Consider the following 24,925-nt stretch of genomic DNA (forward strand, 5'->3'; position numbering starts at 1 on the left):
CCTGCCAACCTAGCAGTTCGAAAGCACATCAAAGTGCAAGTAGATAAATAGGTACCGCTCTGGCGGGAAGGTAAACAGCGTTTCCGTGCGCTGCTCTGGTTTGCCAGAAGCGGCTTAGTCATGCTGGCCACATGACCCGGAAGCTGTACGCTCCCTTGGCCAATAAAGCGAGATGAGCGCCGCAACCCCAGAGTCGGCCACGACTGGACCTAATGGTCAGGGGTCCCTTTACCTTTTTACATTGAACCTGACCTGGTAGCAAACTGGCAACCAATGCAGCTCTTTCAGCAATGAGGTAACATGTTGCCAGTAATCTGCTCCTATGAGTGGTCTGGCTGCTGCAACATGAAGCTTGAAGAGCAGCCCCACAGAAAACATGTTGCAAGAAACAAGCCCTGAGGAAATAGATGACACCTTGCTCCAAAACTCCTAATGACCACTCCCAAGGGCTTCATATAGATGTTAAATACCACTGGGGACAAAATGGTGCCTTGAGACAGTCTCTGGACACAACCCTGCAGGTAGGACTGGAGCCATGCAGCATGGGGCCATCAACACCCATCCTGCAGAGTCAATCCAGGAGGTATCAAAAGTCGATGAGAGATCAAGCAGGGTTGCACCCTCCATCCTTCTATCTATAAAAGTCATCCATCAGGGCAACCAAGGCTGATTCAGTCCCGAACCCAGACTGGAATGGATCCAGATAGACAGTCTCATCCAGGAATGTCTGTGCTTGTTCCACCACAACCCTCTCAATCACCTTCCCCAGAAACTGGCCAGTGTTTCAACTGGCCAATAGCTGCTCCAATTCATTGGGTCCAGGGCTAGTTTTTTCCTGTAGTGGTTGCACAACTGTCTCCTTTAAAGTGGCAAGTCCTCCCACCCCACTAATGCAAGACATATTTACTGCTCCCTGGACCCACCTGATCAACCCCCCTCCCGGCTCAATTTCACCTGTCATAATGGGCAGGGATCAAGAGGGCATTTAGTTGGACATGTCCCTGCGAGCACCCAGTCCATATCCTCAGGCCCCGTAAACAGAAATGGTTCCCACAGCCACAAAGGCATAGCACTGGAGTGTGGCCAGAACAGTAGCATCTAAATTGCTGTGGAGTCGAGTGACTCAATCCTCAAATTAACCACAAGTCTTTTTTTAAAAAAGCAACAACGACACACTATAAAATGGGGATCTGGGAACCAGGATGAGTGTGTACCTGTGGCTCTGCTGCAGGCGCTTCCTCTGCTCCCCCCCATCCCACCCAGAATGCAAATACAACATCTCCCCCCAACTCCACAAACACACATTTTCTCGGTTCCCTCCAGGATAGCACTCTGTTCGGTCACTGCAGATGATGCCGCTGGAGCTGTCAATAAAAGAGGCACATCCCTGCAAACGGCACAATTGTCTGCGACGTTAATTAACTTCGGAGCCAGTCCTTCGTCTCCAGAGATACAGGTGAAGAGCTGGGATTTAGGTCACCCGTGAGATGAGTTTGGTGGCCTCTGCTGCTTTTTCTTTTTCAGATGTGGCTGTTAGAGGGTTTTCCCCTAGAATTTAACATCGCAAGGCATCCTGATGCAGGATCATAGTCAGTGGTAGGCTCTTCGCTGGCACCAGAATAAGCACAGAAAGGTGTGTGCGTACACACACACACACTGGGTTCAAGAAGCAAGGGCAGCCCTTGATGTGGCGAGAGGAACAGCAGAACTAGGACAGCCATGGCCCATAGGTGCTGAGCCACTAGTGGAAGGTGTCAGCAGTGTAGCCCTGCAAGGGGAGAGAGCCTGAGGGTAAGGGGGGGAGTGTTGGCACTGAGCTCAAGATGAAGCAGCTTAGCTCTAGGTGTTCTCACACTAGAAGAGATAAAAAATTACGAGCAGGGCTGCCATCTGCATTTGAAAAATACACCATTGGTACTGGGCACAGAAGTCAGGACCCAAAGAAGCTCAGCTTTTTATTTTTTAAAAAGCCAGTTTCTAACACTGAAGGCTGTGAAATTAGGCTGGAAAGCCTAATAACATTTCAGAAGGGGGAGAGGAGCATTTCCAGAAACCAGAGAACAGGACCTCAGTCTCTCTACAGCCCCTTGTCCTTCCCCCGTGATGTGCAGAAGCAGAATCAATGCTACAAAATGCCTGCAGATTGGCTTAACTTGCGTCATTTATTGAAGTCCCAGAACTCACATTTTCCCCCCTGCACCTTTTTTTTAAAAGTTCAAAATATACAAAGCCCAGGAGTGAGGGAATCAGAAAGCAGAAGAAAAATGACCCAACGGGGTGAATATTGAGCATAGCACCAGAATCTGCCTATTGGTCACTGGCTGAAATGAGCACCTGGGGGAAGCCACGTCTGGGGCAGCTGAAGAGAAGAGGGCAGGAAAGGGCTGGGGGTGGTCACTGGGGGTGCAAGCGTGTGATCCTAGCAGGGGTGCTGGAAGAGGCACAGCAAGCCGGGATTGATGTGCTGAAGCAGAGCCGTTTCTGTATGTTTGGAGATGGCAAGACTGGAATAGTAAAAAGTGCTGCATTGAGAAGTGCATTGGCAAAGCTGCTTTAGGGAGGGGCTGGAGTGTGACAAGGTGTAGCAGCAGGTCATGGCGCAGACGGAGCCGTGTGTAGGCTGCAGCTGCCAGGGTCCTGCCCTCAGGAATGTTCAGCCTCCTGCCGTCCTGGCCGCTTTTGCTTGGAGCTGGGGGACTTCTCGAAAGCAGCATCTTTCTCCATCTCTTCTCCACTCCCAGCCTTTCTCTTTTGCATACCACCTGGTTATCAATAGGGTTGCCCTCGGAAGGTGCCAGGCAGCAAGTGCCACTTTGTGTTTGTCAAAAAATAAAGCTTCTGCACAGCGCAGAGGAAAGCAGTTAAGGCTGCTGGGTAGCCAGGAGGGGGATAGTTGAGGTAGCTACCTCTGATGAAGGAGGCACCAAATGCTCTAGGTGTTGTTGGACTACAACTCCCATTAGCGCCAGGCAGCATGGCCGGTTGTTGAGGATGATGGGAGTCATAGTCCCATGACACCTGTGGGAGGCGGGCACACAGGGTCCCTTGTCCCTGTTGTACGGGATACTGCCCTCCATCGATCTAAAAACTGACTGAGCCAGTTACTCCTGAATCCTTCCTCATGCACTTACCAAGTTATTTAGGCCTCTTTAAAGGGTGCCTTTAAAGGGAGAGCCATCACAAGGCAGTTTACATAAAATGCATGGTACAATATAAATAATCACAAAATGCTATATTGCATTACAGTAAAGCAACCACTTCAAACAGCAGTAAAAACCAACAACAAGCTTGCAAAATACTGCTGTAGATCAGCTAAAAATGCTTAAAAACCATTTCAAAGCAGCAGTATTCTGAAACGTTTAAGAGAAAGCAACCTGAAAGAAACAGGTTTTTAAAACTTTTTTAAAAGTCTGTATTGATGAGGCCATATGTACATTGATTGAGAGGGAGGGCTCCACAAATGTTGGGCCATCACTGAAAAGCACCTGTCTCTAGAGCTTGCCAAGCTTATTGATCTGATGGGCAGGCTTACAAGCAGGACCTCTGAACTGATCTTCAAGCACAGATAGGTTCATACATGTGAAGGTGACCCTTTAAGTAAATTGGCCTTACAGCACTTTGAACCAGTCAGGAAATGCATTGGCCATCACAAACCAGCCAGCCTCATTCCTTTCTCTTGTGTGAGAAACTCACAGTGAGGGAACCGCCAGAAGGTCCTCAGAGCTAGAACTGCGTCTGGGCTGAATGACGGGGATGGAGACGCTCCTTCAGGTATACTGGGCTGAGGCCATTTAGGGCTTTAAAGGTCAACACCAATACTTTGAATTGTGCTTGGAAACGTACTGGGAGCCAGCGAAGATCTCTTAGGACCAGTGTTATATGGTCCTGGCAGCCACTCCCAGTCACCAGCCACATTCTGGATTAGTTGTAGCTTCTGAGTCACCTTCAAAGGTGATTAGCTGCTCTCCCTGTGCAAAGGTCAGAGGGGGCAGGGTTTCTGTTGAGGCAGGTGATTAGCTGTGGGAGGAGCTTATCAGAGCTTGCAGGGCAGCGACGCGCGCCTAGTGGCGCGCACAGTTTGATCCATCTTTTAGATTTAGGGGAGCTAGTCTCAAACGTTTGTTGGGGGAGACCTAGGTTTTTTTGGGGGGGAGTTATTTGTCCTGTCTTCACGCTTTTTATGATGGAGGACCGCTGTAACCACCCCCATGACACGTTCTCAAGACGGAGGGGGAGGGAATAGCTGCAGTCGCCTGCGGTTCCTGCGCAATGTTTGCCATCTTGCCAAAGGTTGCAGGCAGCTTTACCTGCAGCAATTGCATGTTGATTGCCCTCTTAGAAGACAAAGTCCAGCAACTGGAGGAACGTGTAGCTACGCTCCAAAGAATTAGAGAGCTAGAGCTCTTCTTGGAAGCAACAGAGCACAGAGTTGGGTTTGGAACTTAACTGGTTAAGTTGTTCCCATGATGCCTCAACATTCTGACGTCAGCTTTCGAAGCTGGGAGGAGCTGGGAGGAGTTTCGTTTCTGTTTCCTCTCTGGTCTTTGAGGGAGGAAGGTTGCAGTTCTGTCATGGCTGCGGTGAGCCCAGGAGATTCCTGGGGAATGTCGGAATAAAGAACTGATATTAGACAAACCTGGACTCTGTGTATGTTTGTCTGAAGCTAGGTGAAGCTACGTGACAGTTTTCACCGCTGTGTTCAACTCTGCTGAGGCGTGACTGGAGAGCTACTGGAGACGGAGCTGAGTGGCGCAGCTCGGAGGAAGCGCGCCGGGCATAAAGAGCTAATTGGGGACCGTAAATCAATTAGCGGGGGTCACGCCAAACCAATAAATCAATTCCACAGGTTATGGACCCTTAATCACCGATCGTAAAAGTGTCACAGGAACGCTTTGAAGTGCCGGAATGCGTTTGAAGTCTGCGGTCTAAGGCAGAGAAAGCCGGCAGGACGCAGCGGAGATTTTTGCCTGCTGTTAAGAGGCAAGGAGTAGCTGCGGAGCTAAGAGCAGCTGGCTGAAAGACGCAAAGTGTTTGCCTGTGCTGAGAGCTGAGTGCTGGGAGCTGAAGAGCAGCTGGAAAATCGTTTCCCCACGGATGGGTGCCGGAGGAGCTTGTAATCTGTGAGTACAGCTTGGGGCCCCTTGGGAGAACGGAAGACAATGGCAGGCAGCCAGGTCTTAGAGGACATTGCGTTTCAAAGGCTCACTCTAAGAAGTTGAGCAAGGGCTATCTGGGGATGTGCTGCGTGTGCTGTGAAGCTTCAGCAGGAGACCAGAGCCCTGGAGAAAGTATTGAGAAAAGTCTAGAGATGGCTGGTGCCCCTGTTCCTGATGCTTTAGCCTCAAGGAGTGCTAGTGAGCAGATCGGGGGGGCGAAGGATTCCAAAGGCAAGTGTAAAGGCTTGTCCACTGTGCGTGCTGGAGTGGAATGTCAACAAAGCAGGTTCCCAGAAAGCCGCAGTGGGAGCCAGGCCAGAGGGGGCGGAGCTGGCAAGGAGTGCTTTTCCGGAAGAAGGAGAAGGAGGCCAGCTGGGAGGAGCCCCGGGCAGTGTTTTTCCACTGGAGTTCGTCGTTGCTATGTGTGCAATTTGACGCGACGCTTGCTACGTGTGCCCATGGAGAGCGGAGACAGCTGGGCAAGGAGGTCCCAAGGTCAACCAGCTGAGTTCTCATGGGAACCAGTCTCGGAGAGGAGGCCAGCGTGGGAACGCAAGGGAAAGACGTGGCTCAGACACTGGGGAGGGTTGTTTTCTTATCACTGCTTCTATGGCAACTGTGAAGAACAACTCCAGCCAGGACACGGTGACGCGCTGGGTTTTGAATACTGCTGTTGGTCAGCACCTGCTAAGCGAGCCTGCTGGCGAAATGCGGAACTGCAGGGCTGTTTCAACAGGAACAACTGTGATGTTAGCAGACGGAATGAGAAAGTCGGTTTCTGCTGTGGCTAACATGTTTTTTTCTCCTTTACAGGAGGAGCTAGAGGTCTACGTTGTGCCGGGACTGAATTGTTGTTTGTTATCTGTATCAGCTCTAATGAAGCAGGGATACAAAATTTGCTTTGAAAATGACACCTGTTCCATTTTCAGAGGGGGGAAACAAGTGGCCAACGTGAAAAGGGGGCAGAACAATCTCTTTGTTCTGGAGTCACCTCTGGAGGGTGGTGGGAATGCTGGAAAAGCACAGGCGCAGTGTGCTAAGGTTCCCAGTCATGTGCAAAAGCTGCACAGGTGCACAAAAGGGTACAAACTCCGGAAATGTGGGAGGTCCCTAGGGTGCAGGGCATGCAAGGGTGCACAGGTACATGGTTTTCCCGGGTTTGGGAGGGTAGCCAAAGAGCCCTTTGAGCTCTTTGAGGCAGGTGGTCCAAAGGTTCAGGAAATGATCTTCTGTGGATATGATCCTGCAACCAATAGGTGGAAGTTTGCATACCCAGAGGGTGATCAAACCAAGCTGCTGGTCAGTAAGCAGGCTGAGTTCTGTGAACAGGATGGGTGTTCAAGACTCAGGGATGGTCCTGATTTTCTCTCAGAATGTCTGTCTGATTCTGAGGAGGAAAGGGAGGCAGAGGCTGATCCCGGTGATGGGGACCAGGTCCAGGATCAGGGTTCAGAACCCGGTGATGGGGACCAGGTCCAAGATCAGGGTTCAGGGCAGGTCTGGGCATCTCCAAAGGTTGTGAAAGGAGTGTCCAGGTGTGAGGCTTCATCTCCGGTTAGCGTAATGGAGAAAGCTCACAAACAGGGTGTCAAGTCAGAGGGGGAAGGATCTGACGGAGAAGACACAACTGCTGGCCCAAATGGGTCAGTAGGGTTTCAGGTCACAAGTGCGTGGAAAAGTGTCGCACAGTGTGATTCTGGGAGTGTTGAAGGGGTTCAACAGGTGCCTGGGAAAGATGCCGGGAAGGGGCACAAGGAAAAGGGAAAGGTGTTGAACTCAAAAAGGTCTTGTCAGAATGGTTCGGCAAGAGGGGGTGTTGGGTTTGGAACTTAACTGGTTAAGTTGTTCCCATGATGCCTCAACATTCTGACGTCAGCTTTCGAAGCTGGGAGGAGCTGGGAGGAGTTTCGTTTCTGTTTCCTCTCTGGTCTTTGAGGGAGGAAGGTTGCAGTTCTGTCATGGCTGCGGTGAGCCCAGGAGATTCCTGGGGAATGTCGGAATAAAGAACTGATATTAGACAAACCTGGACTCTGTGTATGTTTGTCTGAAGCTAAGTGAAGCTACGTGACAGTTTTCACCGCTGTGTTCAACTCTGCTGAGGCGTGACTGGAGAGCTACTGGAGACGGAGCTGAGTGGCGCAGCTCGGAGGAAGCGCGCCGGGCATAAAGAGCTAATTGGGGACCGTAAATCAATTAGCGGGGGTCACGCCAAACCAATAAATCAATTCCACAGTCTCCACCAAGGAGGAGACAGGGGACTCCCCTGAGAAGGAGGCTAGTTCACCAACACAGGAGCCAGATATATGGAGAAACGTGACTCAAAGAAGTAGGAGGCCCAGGGTTCGCTCTGATTGCTTAGAAATACACAATCGCTTTGAGGTCCTCTCCCCTAGCATGGAAGACGAAGAGCAGACTGCATTTGAGGATCTCTCCCTCATTACAGTCGATCAGGTATATGAAGACGAGCAGCAAAGTCAGTCCTCAGGGAATGTGCAGGCGACCTTGGAACGGACAGCTCACGGAAGAACCCCGACCAAACCTAAGAGGAGGCGTGTAGTGGTGATAGGGGATTCCCTACTGAGGGGAACAGAAGCAGTGATCTGTGGGCCTGACAAGATGTCTCGGGAAGTGTGCTGTCTCCTCGGGGCTAAGATCCAAGATGTAACTGAACGACTGCAAGGAATCATAAAACCCACTGACAAATACCCCTTCCTCTTGGTTCATGTGGGAACCAATGACGCTGCAAGCAATAGCCTCCAGAAGATCAAAAGAGACTACGAGGCTCTGGGCAGGAAATTGAAGCAATTAAATGCACAAATTGTCATCTCATCTGTCCTCCCAGTTGAACGGCGTGGCCCAGGGAGAGAGGGGAAAATAGTGGAAGTGAACAGCTGGCTTCGCGAATGGTGTAAACAGGAACGGTTTGGATTCTTAGATCACGGACTGCAGTTTCTTGAAGATGGACTTCTGGCAAGCGATGGGCTGCGCCTCACAACGGTTGGGAGGAATGTTTTTGCCAAAAATCTCAGAAACCTCATTAGGAGGGCTTTAAACTGACTAATGTGGGGGAGGGAGACAGTGCTCCTGAAGGTAGGAGTCTATCAATTGATGAAGATGATCATCCAAATGTCATAGACCAAATGGAGCAAACAGCACGCAGACCTAGTGGTGGGAGGAAAAAATCCTTAAATAAGAGCCACAGGGGAATGCTTAATGGACTTCAATGTCTGTACACTAATGTGCAAAGCATGGGAAATAAACAAGATGAGCTTGAGCTCTTGGTACAGCAAACTAAATATGACATAATAGGCATCACTGAAACCTGGTGGGATAAGTCCCACGATTGGAATGTAATAATGGAAGGATACAATCTATTTCAGAGAAACAGACCAGACAAGAAAGGAGGAGGAGTGGCGTTAAATGTCATGGATGTGTATACCTGTGAAGAGATCCAAGATTTAGAACCTCAAAGCCAAAGTGAGAGCATTTGGGTCAAAATTAAGGGAGAGAAGAATAACAGTGACCTCATTGTGGGAGTTTACTATAGATCCCCAAGCCAAATGGAGGACATAGATGATGCCTTCCTGGAACAGATGGCCAAGCATGCAAAAGGAAGGGAGATAGTAGTAATGGGGGACTTCAATTACCCAGATATTTGTTGGATGTCAAACTCAGCCAAGAGCATAAGGTCAAACAGATTCCTCACTGGCCTTGCAGACAACTTCATTGTCCAGAAAGTGGGAGAAGCAACAAGAGGAACAGCCATTTTAGATCTGGTCCTAACCAATGTTGATGACCTGGTTAGTGGGGTAGAAGTGGAAGGATCATTAGGCGCGAGTGATCATGCTCTTCTGAAGTTTACTATACAGCGGAAAGGAGCAGCCAAGCATACTAGGACTCAATTTCTTGACTTTAAGAAAGCCGACTTCATAAAACTTAGGGAAGTGCTGGGTGAGATCCCATGGACAGTAATACTAAAAGGAAAGGAAGTTCATGATGGCTGGGAGTTTGTTAAGAGGGAGATAGTAAAAGCACAACTTCAGGCAATACCAATGAGACAGAAACATAGAAGGTGCCTAAAGAAGCCAGGGTGGCTATCTAAAGAACTTTTAACTGAGTTAAGATTAAAAAAGGAAGTGTACAAAAAATGGAAAAGGGGGGAAACCACCAAAGAGGAATTCAAACAAATAGCCAGCACGTGTAGACAAAGTCAGAAAAGCTAAAGCACAGAATGAACTCAGGCTTGCTAGAGAGGTTAAAAGCAACAAAAAAGGCTTTTATGGGTATGTTTGTAGCAAAAGGAAGAACAAAGAAACAGTGGGGTCACTCAGAGGAGAAGATGGTGAAATGCAAACAGGGGACACAGAAAGGGCTGAACTCCTCAATGCCTTCTTTGCCTCAGTCTTCTCCGATAAAGAAAACAATGCCCGACCTGAAGAATTTGGAGCAAATGATTCAGCAGAGGAAACACAGCCCAGAATAACTAAGGAGATAGTACAAGAATACTTGGCTAGTTTAGATGTATTCAAGTCTCCAGGGCCAGATGAACTGCATCCAAGAGTATTAAAAGAACTGGCAGATGTGATCTCAGAACCACTGGCAGTCATCTTTGAGAATTCCTGGAGAACAGGCGAAGTCCCGGCAGACTGGAGGAGGGCAAATGTTGTCCCTATTTTCAAAAAGGGGAAAAGAGAGGACCCAAATAATTACCGCCCAGTCAGTCTGACATCAATACCAGGGGAGATTCTGGAGCAGATCATTAAGCAAACAGTCTGTGAGCACCTAGAAAGGAATGCTGTGATCACCAATAGTCAGCATGGATTTCTGAAAAATAAGTCATGTCAGACTAACCTGATCTCGTTTTTTGACAGAATTACAAGCCTGGTAGATGAAGGGAACTCAGTGGATGTAGCCTACCTTGATTTCAGCAAGGCATTTGACAAGGTGCCCCATGATATTCTTGTAAAGAAGCTGGTAAAATGCGGTCTTGACTATGCTACCACTCAGTGGATTTGTAACTGGCTGACTGACCGAACCCAAAGGGTGCTCATCAATGGTTCCTCTTCATCCTGGAGAAGAGTGACTAGTGGGGTGCCACAGGGTTCTGTCTTGGGCCCGGTCTTATTCAACATCTTTATCAACGACTTGGATGATGGACTCAAGGGCATCCTGATCAAATTTGCAGATGACACCAAACTGGGAGGGGTGGCTAACACCCCAGGGGACAGGATCACACTTCAAAATGACCTTGACAGATTAGAGAACTGGGCCAAAACAAACAAGATGAATTTTAACAGGGAGAAATGTAAAGTATTGCACTTGGGCAAAAAAAATGAGAGACACAAATACAAGATGGGTGACACCTGGCTTGAGAGCAGTACATGTGAAAAGGATCTAGGAGTCTTGGTTGACCACAAACTTGACATGAGCCAACAGTGTGACGCGGCAGCTAAAAAAGCCAATGCAATTCTGGGCTGCATCAATAGGAGTATAGCATCTAGATCAAGGGAAGTAATAGTGCCACTGTATTCTGCTCTGGTCAGACCTCACCTGGAGTACTGTGTCCAGTTCTGGGCACCACAGTTCAAGAAGGACACTGACAAACTGGAACGTGTCCAGAGGAGGGCAACCAAAATGGTCAAAGGCCTGGAAACGATGCCTTATGAGGAACGGCTAAGGGAGCTGGGCATGTTTAGCCTGGAGAAGAGGAGGTTAAGGGGTGATATGATAGCCATGTTCAAATATATAAAAGGATGTCACATAGAGGAGGGAGAAAGGTTGTTTTCTGCTGCTCCAGAGAAGCGGACACGGAGCAATGGATCCAAACTACAAGAAAGAAGATTCCACCTAAACATTAGGAAGAACTTCCTGACAGTAAGAGCTGTTTGACAGTGGAATTTGCTGCCAAGGAGTGTGGTGGAGTCTCCTTCTTTGGAGGTCTTTAAGCAGAGGCTTGACAACCATATGTCGGAAGTGCTCTGATGGTGTTTCCTGCTTGGCAGGGGGTTGGACTCGATGGCCCTTGTGGTCTCTTCCAACTCTATGATTCTACGATTCTATGAAAGGTAGGCCCACATAGATTGCAGATAGCCAGAGCATGTACCACTCTGGCAAGATGGTGTGTGGGCAGGCAGAGTCTCAGCCAGAGTACCAAATGGAGATGGTAGGCAGCTGCCCTAAACTTCCTGACAGTACAAGCTATTCAACATCAGAGCAGACCTGCTTTGGAAGATTATTTTTTGCTAGGTTTTCAAGCAGGGGGCTGGGCGGCCACCTATCATCAGGGGTGCTATAATAGTGGATCTCCCGCATCAGCCTACAGAGTGAGACTGGACTTTGTAGTCTCTCTCAAGAGCAAGATTAGAGAGAATGTCGGAAGGGGAAAGCCAGCAGGATTGAAATGTGCCAGGTGAGCGCTACATATCAAGAAAGCACCAAGACTCCAAAGTGAATAGATCCAAGTGGGGAGAGATGGAGGGCAGCAGACCCAACAAGTTCTCCTAGTAGGCACTGAGCCACTTATTGTGCCTGGGAGCTGTCTGTCATGGCAACAGCAGTTTCCCTGCTAAGCCCACCCCCTCTTTCGTACGCACAGCCCACCACTTCAAAATCGAGATCATCACCCTTGATGGGCACTTGCCTCGCCTCACTGTTAGGGGAGTGAAGCAAGCTGCACTCTACCCTGGGATGTGTACTTTTCCTGATGTTCATTTGAACTCAGAGCCTCCGGGTCCTCCTCAGATTTCCTGAGTGATTCAAGCCAGCTTTGTTAATCACTTTGCATTCAAGTTTAAGTGGGGTAGTATGCCATGTTCCCATGGCAACCTCCCCAAGCCATATGAGAGATGAGGAGCTGAGTGGTTTTGCAGAGAGTGTGTGAGAGAGAATTATGCCAAGCCTGCAACAAGGAAGTCTAGGGAGAGTGTAGGGAGGGCCAGGACAGAAGCATAACACTCTGTACAAAGGTTGGGAACAGAATGTGCAGGAACTTCAGTTTCTTCTGTTCACATCTGGCATCTACACGGAGAGGGAGGGAGGAAAGAGCCTGCAATCTGAAACAGGAGTGGAGTACTGGGCAAAGTAGGTAACAGAGGAGAACATGCGGGTCCCATATCAGGACCATGGACAGTGCATTGCATGACCCAGAGAGAAGAGTCTTTGGTGACCACTCCTGGCTGAGTAAGAATGTCTTCCATGAACATGGTTTTAAGTGACTGTGAAAGCCAATTCTGGACCCTCATGTCCTTCCACAGTGGGGACATAGGTTTGCAGGCAGGAGTTGATCACGGTGAGGGTTTGTCAAACATGCCTTCCTTAGCTTGTTTCTCCTCTCCACTGAATGATTTCAGCCAGTTTACAGGGCTGTGAGTTTTAGGGGCAGTGTTTGCAGGCAGATGAAAAATTAAAAGCAATTTGCCATGCAGAGGTGGTAGGTTTGAAGGATGCCCTCCCTGAAATACTTAAGCAGAGCAATGATACTGAAGTTGGAATGAGCTCGGGGAGTCAAGCCTGTGGTCAAAGACCCTTCCTGGCTCACTTCATTTTCACCCATGGGGAAAAAAAGAGGCAAGATTGCTTTCTCCAGTGGATGAGAGTACAGTGTACAGTTCCATGGAGAAACACAATGGCTTGTGAGTGACCAGAAAGCGTTAGCAAGAGTTATGGGTTGAACCCCCGAAATTCCTTCTTTCTATTGACAGGGTTTGTTATCCAAGGCTAACAACCCTGGGAGAGTAAATCTAAGATAGCAAGCTCTATATCTTTGTAGAGTAAACAAGCCCCTCCCAAGTCAATTCTTTCTCTTTGCAAGCCCTCATGAAAGCAATTGTGTGTGTGTGTGTGGGCGCGCGCACACACACAGAGGGAGAGAGAGAAAACAATTCCACAGGGATCATAGACAGTACCCCTGGCATGGATATATTATCAAGCTGAATTACTGGGATCTCTTTGTGTGTATGTGCATATTTATTTCTAACCTTCCCACATCTACATGCCAGACAACTCACACACAATATTTCAGACATATATTGTTTTTGTTTTAATTATAATGTAGAAACATTTACCTCCTGTTAGAACTCTGTTCAGTTCCTAAACGCCTTCCTAAAAAGACATCCATGTTGTGCTCTTGCTGTGGCCAATCTAACCTCAAACAATGGGGGTAACTCAAAGCAGGGCGTCCAAACTAGAACTTCACTGGTGGTGAGTGGATAAATAGGGGGAGAAATTAACTCTGGGCTATGCAGAATTTTGACACCAAAACCATAGCATGCAGATTTGGGCCTGGAAACTAACCAGCAGCCAGTGCAGTTTCCACAAAACTAGTTGCATATGCTCCCTATTCTCAAGAGGATGGGTCTCTGCTCACTTTTCCATGCCAGCTTCAGCCTGCCTGGCATTCAAAAGCCAAGTGGCAGCCCTCCTGCCATAGCATCCCACCTGTGTGGAACTCTCAAATTGCTGTATCATCCATACACGATATCCCCGTCTTCCTTTTCCACTTTTCTTCATTGTATGCAGGCCCCAAGTCTCCAATCCTTGGCTCAGCATTAGGTATGGCAAATCGCCATTTCCCTTAAAAAGGTAGGAGATTTATCCAAAGGACATTTCCCAGCTTGCGACCGTGAATCCATCAGCTGCCTTCGCTGGCCCACTCAATCTTTCATAACTCCCAGTTAAGGACGTGGCATGACAGGTGGATAAAGGATGAAATAAGAGGATGATAAGTGGGATTTACAGGGATCTCTCTGTGTGTGGCTAGGGCAAAGTTGTTTTTATGCATTGAGGAAATGTACTGCACCCACAACATACTTTTCCTTGGGCAGAATCACAGCAGGTGGGTTGACCTGGATTAAATATGGAACTGGGGCCTTCCTCATTTAGCCCTCTCCACAGGTTCTACCCACCTGTCCCAAATCTCAGTGGGGAGGCTCCAACCCCTCTTTCCCAGCCCTATAAGGAACATGGCCAAATACCCCCTGTCTAGGGGCCACCAGCCCTTTGGAATGCTGAGCCTGAAACCATTTCCTTTGACACAAACCCAAGTGAGGTGTGTGTTTGTTTGTTTGTTTTTAGCAGGAAGAACAGTGCAGGCCTAGAGTTGGACACCTCATGCACTGCACAGGTGTCTTACCTCTGCCCTGCAGAAGGGGCAAAACCTTGGGCAGTGTGGAAACCAGGGAGTCTGACTGTTCCACCCAACTGCCTTTCCTGGCTCCCACTCAGATCATGACAACAGAGGCTCTTACTTGAGAGAAAGGAAGCGATATTTACCGAAGCTTGGGAGAGACACTTATCTACAATCCTGGAGAGCCACTCTCAGTCACTGTAGACAATACTGAGCTGCTATGATGATGATGATTTATTAATTAAAATTTCTATACCACCCTTCACCCAAGGATCACAGGGTGGTTTACAATGTAAAAACACAAAAATACATGCATACCGTAGTAACAAACAAAAATATCCCCCCACAGTTTCATTGGCCTGACAGTTATATGAATGCAGCCCAAGGGAAGCAAATTTAAATTCCTAACTCTCGATGTGGAGAGTTGCCATTGACAACTTCCATCTCCCCTGTTTTTCTGATGCTTCTTCAAAATCACATGGTCATCAATAAATCCTGCATCAGTGAATTCCATAGGTTATGTGTTAGGTGAAGATGTTATTTTGTCTAATGTCTGAATTGGTGGCTGCCAGTCAATTTCATTGAATTACCCTAAGTTCAAGGAGAGAGAGAGAGAGAGAGAGAGAGAGAGAGAGAGAGAGAGAGAGAGATCTCCCTGTCCAGTAAAGTCAAGACCCCACCTTTGCGGTCCCATTCTTTTTATCCACTCTTCATATCCAGCTGCACGATGTAGTGTAGCCTTTGACTGCCTCCGATGTTTCTCTTCCTTCCCTCAGGATCAGACACAATCCTTAACCCCTCCCCTTTCAATGTGAAATCTTGTACAACCACCGATAGCATCTCCTGGCTTTTTCATACATGGGACATTGTGGCAGACAATGCCTCTGTGTTTCAATCTCCTCTCAGTCACGCTGATTGCACAGCCTCTTCTCTCTGGGTATGCTCTGTGTCTGCGCTCGTCTGGCTTCTGTCAATGGATTGCATTCTGAGTCTGTTAATCATTTATCCTGTGTTTCCAGAATGTCTGTCTAAAGGACGTTCAGGTACGTGGCACACTCACAGGGTTCCCCAACTCTTCTGTGAATTTTGTGTGAATAATATTTCCCACTGTATTCCCTTCTTAGCAAAACAGCTTGGGTTTCACATTTCACAGGAGTGCACCTCCAGAACCCGGATCAATTTCCTCTGTAAGATCCAGTGCTTGGCATTCTTAATTAAATCTCCATTTTATTAGACAACTGGCCCTCTCCTTTATTAACAGGTTGGCTCTATGCAGTTTTATTTAGAAGGAAGTCCTACTGAGGTCAGCAGGGCTGACTCCTCAGCAAGTCTGCATGGTGCAGCCTAAAGCAAGTGCAATGATATAGCAAGACCTTTATAGATGAAGGGAGGGGTCTGATAGTGCCAATGACCACAGTGGAGGAAAAAAACAACAACCCTGAAAGTGAATAGGCTTGTTCAGGAATGGAGTTGCTCCACCAAATATGCACAGCACAGGTTGGGTGGTGGTGTGAGGCCTTGGTGCTCTACAGACCTGCAAAATAAGTGTGTATTGTATTGGACTTTTTGTTCCCTTGGCCAGTTCGTATCTTGGTCCCATGCAGGTAAGACCAAATAGTATGGAATAATACACTAAAAACCAAACAACACCAATCAGGAGACAGATGTGATTTACCCATTGCTATTCTGAACCACTTCAAACTGCAGGTGCAAGTCTGCTGTTTCTCCTATCCTGAATGTGGTGGCTCAAAGATTACTTGATCTTGCTGCACCCCTCACCAACAAGTAATGACTGTTTTGGTGAGCTACAAGGGCTCCCTCCCTACCAAGCAGCATCAGTGCTGCCTGTACCTTTAAGACAGCATCCATTGCTCCTGCCAGATCCAATGGGGTTGGCCACATTGGGGTGTCACCAAGAGACATCACCCACAATCAAACACCAGGCAGTAAGGTGCTTTCTCACATGCCTGCCTGCTGGGCAAGTACAGTCTCAGCTGGTGATTATGGGCTTGATGAAGGGGGAGGAAGCTGGTTTAAGCAGCCCTGAGTTAATCAGGAAGGGGGAGAGCTGAGTCTAACATAGCCTACAACTAGTGGCTGAACTCCCTCCAGGAGAGAAAGCCGCCCTTCAAGACTAGCCCTCACCTCATAGACCTCCCCGGGGAAGACTGAAGGCAGGCACCCTCCCTATCCAGAGGGTTCTAGTCTATTCCCTCCAGTGATCCCATGGCCACACCTGGACTGCCAGGGAACAATGAGAGGCAGTGCTGGATCTCTCCCTGAGGAAACCCTGGGATCAGTGTTGCCCTGCCTCTGGCTGAGGTGGAAAGGGACACCCAGGCGGCATCACTCACAGCTAGGGGTAAACCAGCCTTACCTCCCCAAATCCCAAAGAGGAGTATGAGATGCCGACTTTAAATACCTCCAGCTGGTGGGCCTTAGACCCAGGTGCCAACTGGGAAGGAAACTGTGTGATGAGAGCAGGGCTAGAATTGACTCAAAAGCACTGGTGGACCTACATTTCAGGGCCCTGAAGCTTAAACTCTTATGGGGGTCCCTTTGCAATGAGGTCTGGGTAACCACTCTTATCTTCTTCAATGGGGTTGTTCCATGACAGAGCACCACACCTTTACAACATCTGTGCTACTGACTCTCAAACTTTGGTATTGTTGAAATATATACAACAAAAAATTAATCAATTTGAGCCATGGGACTCAAATTGGGCCTACTAGACCCAACATTTTTAAGTAATGTGGACTTAAGTCGCTTCTGGGGCCCCTCCAGGATTAGGGGCCAATAAGTTTAAGCTTCATTAGTTTCATAGTAGATCTGCCCCTGCTGAAATGGAGCTATCATCTGAAATTACCTGGCTGCTATGGACCTTTGACTCACCCAGGCTTCTGTTCCAAGCACAGAGAATGATTTTATGGAGCTCTGGGGCTTATGTACAAGGAACACAGGAAGCTGCCTTGTACGTTGGTCTATTTTACTCAGTATTGTCTACTTCAACAAGCAGTGGCTCTTCAGTGTAATCTAACCCTAACAAAAGAGACTTTCTTTGAGCAAGCCTGGTCTTTTGGTATGGATCGGAAGAAGTGGGCAATGGAACTGAAGGATCAAGGGGCGAATCCAAAAACTGCACGTGGAACAGCTGTCTGGAGAAACCTTAAGCTGAAATCCTCAACCCACGTACTAGCAGGGAAGTCCCATTAAACGCCGTGGGGCTTAGCCCTGAGTAAACATGACTCTGATGGTTCTGTCTGGCTCCTAACGATCGCTTCCCCTGTGCACACTCCATCCCCAACTCCTTGTGGAACGAAAGCAGCTGCTGCTGCAGAGTGGCATAATTAAATGCTGCCATTAATCCCGGCTCCGGGCTGGAGATTGCTGCTGTTCTTTTCTGCTAAGACAAGGTGGGGGAGCTCAAACATGTGGGGTGCATGACAACCATTGCTTTTGTTTGCAGAGCAAAACAAGTGCCTGCTTTCCCTTGGCTTGTAAGGCTCTCGCTGCAGACAAGTGTGTTTAATGGCACTCCATACTGCGGCAAGAGTGTCCAGCCTCTGTTGTTTTCCCCAGCAGAAAGCGCCATGGGGGGCATTCATCCACACCACAGCAGAGTGTGTCTGCTTCAAAGGATGAGTTTGCCCCCGACGGGAGCCAAGTGTGGCTTGCTAGCCCAGTATTTCCGTGGTCCCTGCACTGGCTTTCCTGTATTGAGATACCCAGTTCTGGTGACAACTGGGGTGTCTTTTAAAACCTCCAATTTACAGAGCTACCTGACCTTCTAGAGGCAGCTGCCTCGATTGTAGCAGAGAGCTGAAACCAATATGCTCCCTACAAAGAATGAATATCACAGGTTTGGTTGCAAAGGGTAGAGTTTTCTGTGGAGGCTAGCACTACACATGCAGGGGATGACGTAGGAAGGATGCCGCTGGAATGCTAAGTACCACTTCAGATTGCAGGGGGCAGAATGCCAATCTGAATGCTCCCCAATTTGAAAAAAGCCTTTGCTGCAAGTAGGAAGCTAACATGTAAAGGAGGAAGTTTCTAGTCAAGGCTCAAGCCTGTTGTGCTGGTTTCTGTTTCAAGGGAAGACTGGAAAAATGGAGTCACTCACCTTCTGTCTAAGACGATCCAGTTTATTCTTTTTCTTCTGCAGCATCTCACATCTGAATTTGGATAAATGCCTCTTTGGGTTCTCTCCATCATTTCCTGTTGCATGCTTCTTGCATCCACATAAGCCCCACTGCATGCGTAAGCCAGGCCTCGGCGACCAGAATTTGAAGAACAACTTTAAAATAACAAAAATAATTTGTCAGCTGTTACAGAAAATAAAAGTATGGGGGAAACTCACAATTTCCAGGTCTCTCTGGCCTTCAGGACATATCGCTCCTCAGTCCCGCTCTCCACACACTCTGGAAGTGCTCTTGCCTGCCTGGAATATGTCCTTATAATAATAATAATTTATTATTTGTACCCTGCCCATCTGACTGGGTTGCCCTAGCCACTCTGGGCAGCTTGAATTGAATTACGCTAAGGGCACAGTCCCTCCCCAGAGTGGCTGCATCCCACAGTTTTGGCCAACAGCAACGGCCTACTCTTGGCAAACAAGCTCCGTGACTCACCTGCCATGAGCAGAAGTTGTGATGTTGCACTGCACGGATCAGATGCTCATGCTGAGGTTTGCTGTCATGCTGCCACAACCGCAAGCTGCTTGTTGCAAGTGGGAAGCCACTTTGAGGAAAGGAGGGGGAAAAGGTGGCTGTGCGAGCAAGGCCACAGGGTATTTGTTGGCCTTGTATGTTTTCCCTATTGCTTTTGGCACAAAGTGTTGCCTGATCTGAGCAGGAAGCCCATTTTTCTGTCACCCAGACTCAGGTAAAGAGAACAAGGGGTTTCCAAGCCAGCTGGCTCTGAAGCCCATAATAAGATGTCTGCAAAACCAAAGAGGAGTTTCCAAGCACACGCTCGTTCGAAGTTAGAGTGGACCCTTCTCCCACAAGCAGGACACAAGCGCAATGGCATTCCCTCGCTCGTGATCACCAGTGTGTTCCTCAAGCGTCTTCTGTCACTGAGCTATAGTTCTTCCCATTCAAATGGTTGCCAAGTACTGCTTCCAGAATGCAATACGCCCATTCCTTGCTTAGACTTAGGTCACCAAGGCTGCAGTCCTAAACACACCTCGTCAAGTCACATGCACTTCTGAGAAAACATGGGAATAAAAACTGGCAGCAGGACAGGAGAATCATATACCTAACCATTATTAAGACTACTCAAGCATGGTACTCTTGGTTTTAATCATATGATCTGACTTGGCATGAGGCAGTTTTTTATGTTCCTTCATGGTCAGCCATTACAGTGCCAGGCAGTAAGTCAACTGAATATCTATCTATCTTCTATCTATCTATATCTATATCTATCTGTCTGTCTGTCTGTCTGTCTATCTAATTGATATCCTACCTTTTCCTCCAGGGAGATCAAGGTGGTGAACTTGGTTCTCCCCTCCTCATTTAATTCCCACAACAACCTTTTGAGGTTGGTCAGACAGAGAGGCATTGACTAGCCCAAGGCCACCCAGTGAGCTTCATGGCCAGGTGGGGATTTGAACCCTGGTCTCCCAGGCCCTAGCCCTACACTCCAAGCACTATGCCATCCTGGCTCTCAGTATAAGGAACAGAAAGACAGGGGAAACGTATTGGTTACACAGTCGCTTTGTAAATCAAATCTGCATAACCCTTGGAGATTCCCTTACCATCGATCAGCATTCAGATTCCTCACAATAGCTCATGTCCTCCCTGGTGCTAATCAAACACCTTTGTAGGTTACTTTCTCCAACCCGGTAGCACATTCACAGAGAGGAGCCTTATGGATTTCCTCTCTCTTGCTTTGTCACTTGCAGTCGCATTGTTCTTCCCAAGCTGGGGACTCAGCATTGATTCTTCTTTGTATTTTTAGGCTGAGTAGTTAATGCTCTGTTGGTCCCACAAAAGGAGATGGAAGAACAGCCCAAAATCATTCTTTTTAAATGGGCATACTCTCTGTTATATTCAGATGATTGTTAACAAAGCCCTGACATTTTTCAAAATGAAAAGCATTCTTGGGAAGCCACAATTTTGAGTGGAAGAGCAGCAGCAGGGAGGGGTGCTTAACCATTTCCCGTTAGCCATTTTTCCTTCCAAATTGCCCCACTAAACAGCTTTTCTTCCTATGGCAGAAAAAAAAGCAGCTTGGGGAGGGAGACTTGAGCAGAAAAACAGGTGGTGGGGAAAGGGTTAAGTGCCCCTTTCCTCTATTGCTACTAACCTTAAAATTAAAGCCTTCTGGTGTTGCTTTTCATTAAAACAAAAAACAGGGCTTTTTTATTTGCATTTGCATGTAGTTTCTCTCTAAATTCCCTAATCCAAATGTATTTTATTGTATCTGCACAGTCAAATACCCAGTCAGCTTGGTGTGTAGGAGGACTTGGGAGAATTCCTAGACTTATGAGTAACTTTTGCTAAATTTAACTGTATAATCTTTGCTTGGCCACCATGGACTTTCAAAGGAAACTGGTTGAGCAGTTTGGGAAGCTTTCCATAAAAAGAAAAACACTTCTTTCCCCCCCCCCATGTGATTCTGAGTAAGAATCAACTCCTATCATTACAGCAATGTCCACAGCCTCATTTCCTGTTTAATGATGTCACAGGTGTCTCTCTTCTTGCATTTTATAGTTTGACTATGGGCAATTACACACAAACAGCTGCCCTGTAGTGCAAGTGCTAAACTCTGTTGTGTAAGACTGTACAATATAGCGGCTGCCTTGTGGTGGGGAGCCTTTCTTCTGTTACAGTCCACCTCCCAGAAAGACCCACAGTTGCCACCGCCCCACCCCCAATCCACCTGTATGCATACCTTTGTGGATCACTTGGGAAGAATGGCTTGCAACGCAGTGATTTAAAGTGGCCACACACGCAGCGTCTGCTCAACATGTGTAGCCATCCAATTGAACAACCAGGCCACACTTGGCAGAGCAGCAGGCCATAATCTCCACTGAGAGCTCTGCACTGGGTCCTGCTGCATCTCCATCCCTTTCCACCCCACAACATTGCACACACCATGCACTGGGAAATGCACTGGCACGGCTCTGACACAACCCGCCTGGCTGCTCCTCTGGCTTCTGTGGTGTGAAAACACAAATGAGTAATTGGTATCACTCTGGAAACAGCCATTGCCCTCTGACGCTTCCCTAATGACAGTCCTGAGTGGCACTCCAGCGTGTGCCAAAGAGGGCTTTTTGTGTCCACATTCCTGCTTGCAAGGAAGCTAAGTGGAACTCTCCACCATGCCAACAATTCATAATCCCACTGGGATTTCTCTTGACATTTGGTCATCCATCCTTGTCATCGCTCATGTGCTCAAACTCCTTGGCGTTCAGTACTCTGCTCCCATCTTCCTCTTTGGGAGTATCTAGGATACGGTAATGCTCTTGGGCATCCCTACCCCAAAAGAAGACCCTCTTGCATCTCTCATGAATTTATCCCATCCCATCCCTTCCAAGCAGAGTTTTGTCTCTGGACATTCCCTCACTGCACCAGCATTCAGTCTCATGTGTTGGTGGAATTCCCCTTTCTGTGGGGGGGGGGTGAGGAACACTCTGTTAGCGACTTATAAGACTGCCCTCCATTCCAGAGCATAGCCCAGCCCAGCTCCAGGACACAGTTCCTACAGCCAGAAGCTGGTCCTGTATCTCTACGTAAGGTCCTCCGACCAATAATATCACCACATAATAATCAGTCATCCTGGGGACCCTGCACCAACAATGAGCAACAACATGGCAGAAATCTTGCTAAATTAAACCTGCTCCCTGCTCCAGTGGGATGATGTGGCTGCTCTGAAATAGTCATCTATCTATCTCTCTCCACCAAGCAGGAGCAGAATGCCCCACGGGAATGACACAGATAGTACCTAACTGCGTCATTTCTCAATTTCATCAAACTCAGGAGAGGCAGTGGATGTGCTAGATCAGCGGCAATCAACTGAACAGGACCAATACACTGGACAAGATGGGCTACTGTGCAGAGGGTGAGGGATTGTCAGTCTGGCCAGGCAGTTTTGATGGTGGTTGCACTCTCCCTAAATTCACAGTTCAGGGGTGCTCATTGATCCAGCACTGGCACTAGAGCCACCGGCTATTTTTATTGTAAGCTGCCCAGAGTACCTAGTTGTTGTGCAGCATATAAAGATTGTAAGTAAAATATATATAGGCCCTGCCTTTGTAGATAACAATCTCCTCTCCCAAGAGGATAGAATCTGTTGGAGGGTCTCCTTGGACAATCTAAGAGCTCTGCAGTGTTATTTGAGAGAAGGCTGCATAGGATCAGACTATGCAGGGGTCTAAAGGACAAAAGCAGAATGTTACATTGCGCCTCAAAATGAACTGGCAGCCAGTGCAAATGTTTCAAAATAGGTGTAATATGTTCTCTCTGACTTTCCCACTTAGCCTTGCATCCAGTCAGAGGCTGAAAGGTTTTCTTTGGGCATACACCACAGCCCTGTTCAGATATTCATCTGGAAGGGAGGTGAGGTAAAGTCTCAGTTGCTGGCCTCTCCCTTATGTGACTGTGCCTTGAAAAAACCTCCCTGGTCTTTGCCAGCACAATCCTGACCCTGGCTATTCAAGGATCTGAGACTGCACAGGCAGAATGCACATGTGTAGGATCTCTGATGAACATGAGAAAGGAGGCACTGGATTAGTGGGCAAAGAGGAATGCCTAAACAGGGCTTGCATCTTTTCTGCTTCACAAATAAGCTGCTTATTCTGCTGACTTGCTCTGCACTGATGTGGTCACAGTGACTTTTTGTTAGGGGCAGCGTTGCTGGTTTTCTCTGGCCAGTAGTGAGGAGTCCGATCAGCATCCCTCCTCCGTCTTCATCCCCACAGCCTGCTCACTTTTTAGAGTTCTTCCTGGATGCATAGAACCAGCCTGATCATCATCCTGCACAGCCGCCTGCCTCCCAAACCGAGTCCCCTGCTGTGTCTCTGCCTGGCTGCACTCAGTGCTGGAGCTGTGCATATTCCTGCTGGCTCCCTGGTTATGTCGCACAGCTGGCACCTGTCCTCCTTCCCCATTCCATATGCCTGTCATGGTCTGAGATGAGCCTGTGACAAGTGGCTGTGTGTGCAAATGTCTCCCTGCCCACACTCCACAAACACACACAAACAGCCATGCCCTATCATGTGTAATCTCTGTATTCCTGTACCCATTCTGGGAGCAGCTCATGCCCAAGAGAATTCAGATCTGAGCAGACTCCTCTCCAGATCACGTCATCTCATCAGGCCAGAGATTTGAGCCTGGTTCCTAGACCAGAACAGCTATTTTTACACATGCACACACTGTGTAAGGAGAAACCTCCCCCAAATTAATGAAAGCAACCCTACACAACAATATGAGGTGCAGAGATATTTCTACAAACATTAACCAAAGCAACAAACTGGTCCTCTCTATTTCTGTCTACAAATACTCAGTGACATGTTCACTAGCTGGACCAAGTGAGGATTTGTCCACGCTTCTGCTTGTCCCCTGCCTAGAAAGCATGGGTCCGAGTAGTTCTGCATTTTCCCCACTGCTTTCGCATGGAAAGCATACTCTTTTCTGCTGAATTGGAACAAACAGCAATCCATGGAAAACCTGACTGCTGTTTGGTCCGATTCAGCAGCAAACCGTGGATTTTCCCGGGGTTAAGTGGTGAGGCAAACAGAGATTAGACAAAACATGCATCTCTTCACCAGCACAATTATGACCCTGCCAATTCATTGATCTGAGATTGCATGGACATAGCCTACATGTGGACAGTATGAACATGCGCTGGTTTTTCTGCTGAACTGCTCCTCTCTATTTCTTTCCATATATACTCAATGATAAACGTTCACTGTCTGGACCAAATGAGACAAGACACCAAAGATTGTGTATTTTTAAAAAGCATCTAGAAAATTGGGGAAAATTGGATCAGGACTCTGGTGTGGTGCTGGGATAAAGGAAGATTTAGCCCTTTCCTCCCCAATCATCGTCTCAATTTAAACCAGCCTCTTAACCTGCTAGATGCCTGGAGGGGGAATGTACAGGTACCAAATGAATAGATATGTTTCCTCCTTCTCATGGGGTAAGTAGCAAGTCATGGGGGTGTGGATGAGGACTAATCCTAGATATGTTGGTGTCTGAAGTGGAGCACAGATGGTGCTGTGCCCACACAAGGGTTATCTCTTCAGACAGATATGCTGTACCATTCAGACACCAATCCCAGCCTTTATCTATGACACAAACCTTTGTACCACCTGAAGCAGGTCATTTCATCCTGCTCCATTGTAGAACTGGCCCTGAACAGTGCATTTCGAATGGGGAATATGGCTAACACCTCCTCCCCCAGCACTATTGTCCCAGTCATATGAAGTCGGGGTCAAAAGAATCATAGAATTGTAGAGTTGGAAGGGACCATGAGGATCATTTAGTCCAACCCTTGCAATGCAGGACTCCTTTTGCCCAACAGGGGCTTAAACCCACAACCCTGAGATTAAGAGTCTCACGCTTTACCAGCTGAGCTAGTTGCTATTAACTTCTTTTGAAGGAAAAAAAGATAGCAATCAGGAGTCTCCTCACACCCAAAG

General features: G+C 47.9%; 1 long non-coding RNA gene across 1 annotated transcript; it reads right to left on the bottom strand.

The window, feature by feature from the left end:
• Positions 1–14,609: 14,609 nt before the first annotated feature.
• Positions 14,610–19,365, bottom strand: LOC308468730. The gene is made up of 3 exons (XR_013981829.1): positions 18,909–19,365; positions 18,401–18,574; positions 14,610–15,814 (listed from the first exon to the last, which is right to left on the bottom strand). It is a non-coding gene; the product is annotated as an uncharacterized lncRNA (long non-coding RNA).
• Between the last annotated feature and the right edge of the window lie 5,560 nt (positions 19,366–24,925).

This window comes from Podarcis pityusensis (genome assembly GCF_964106645.2).
Source record: "Podarcis pityusensis genome assembly, chromosome: 2".
Taxonomy (NCBI): domain Eukaryota; kingdom Metazoa; phylum Chordata; class Lepidosauria; order Squamata; family Lacertidae; genus Podarcis; species Podarcis pityusensis.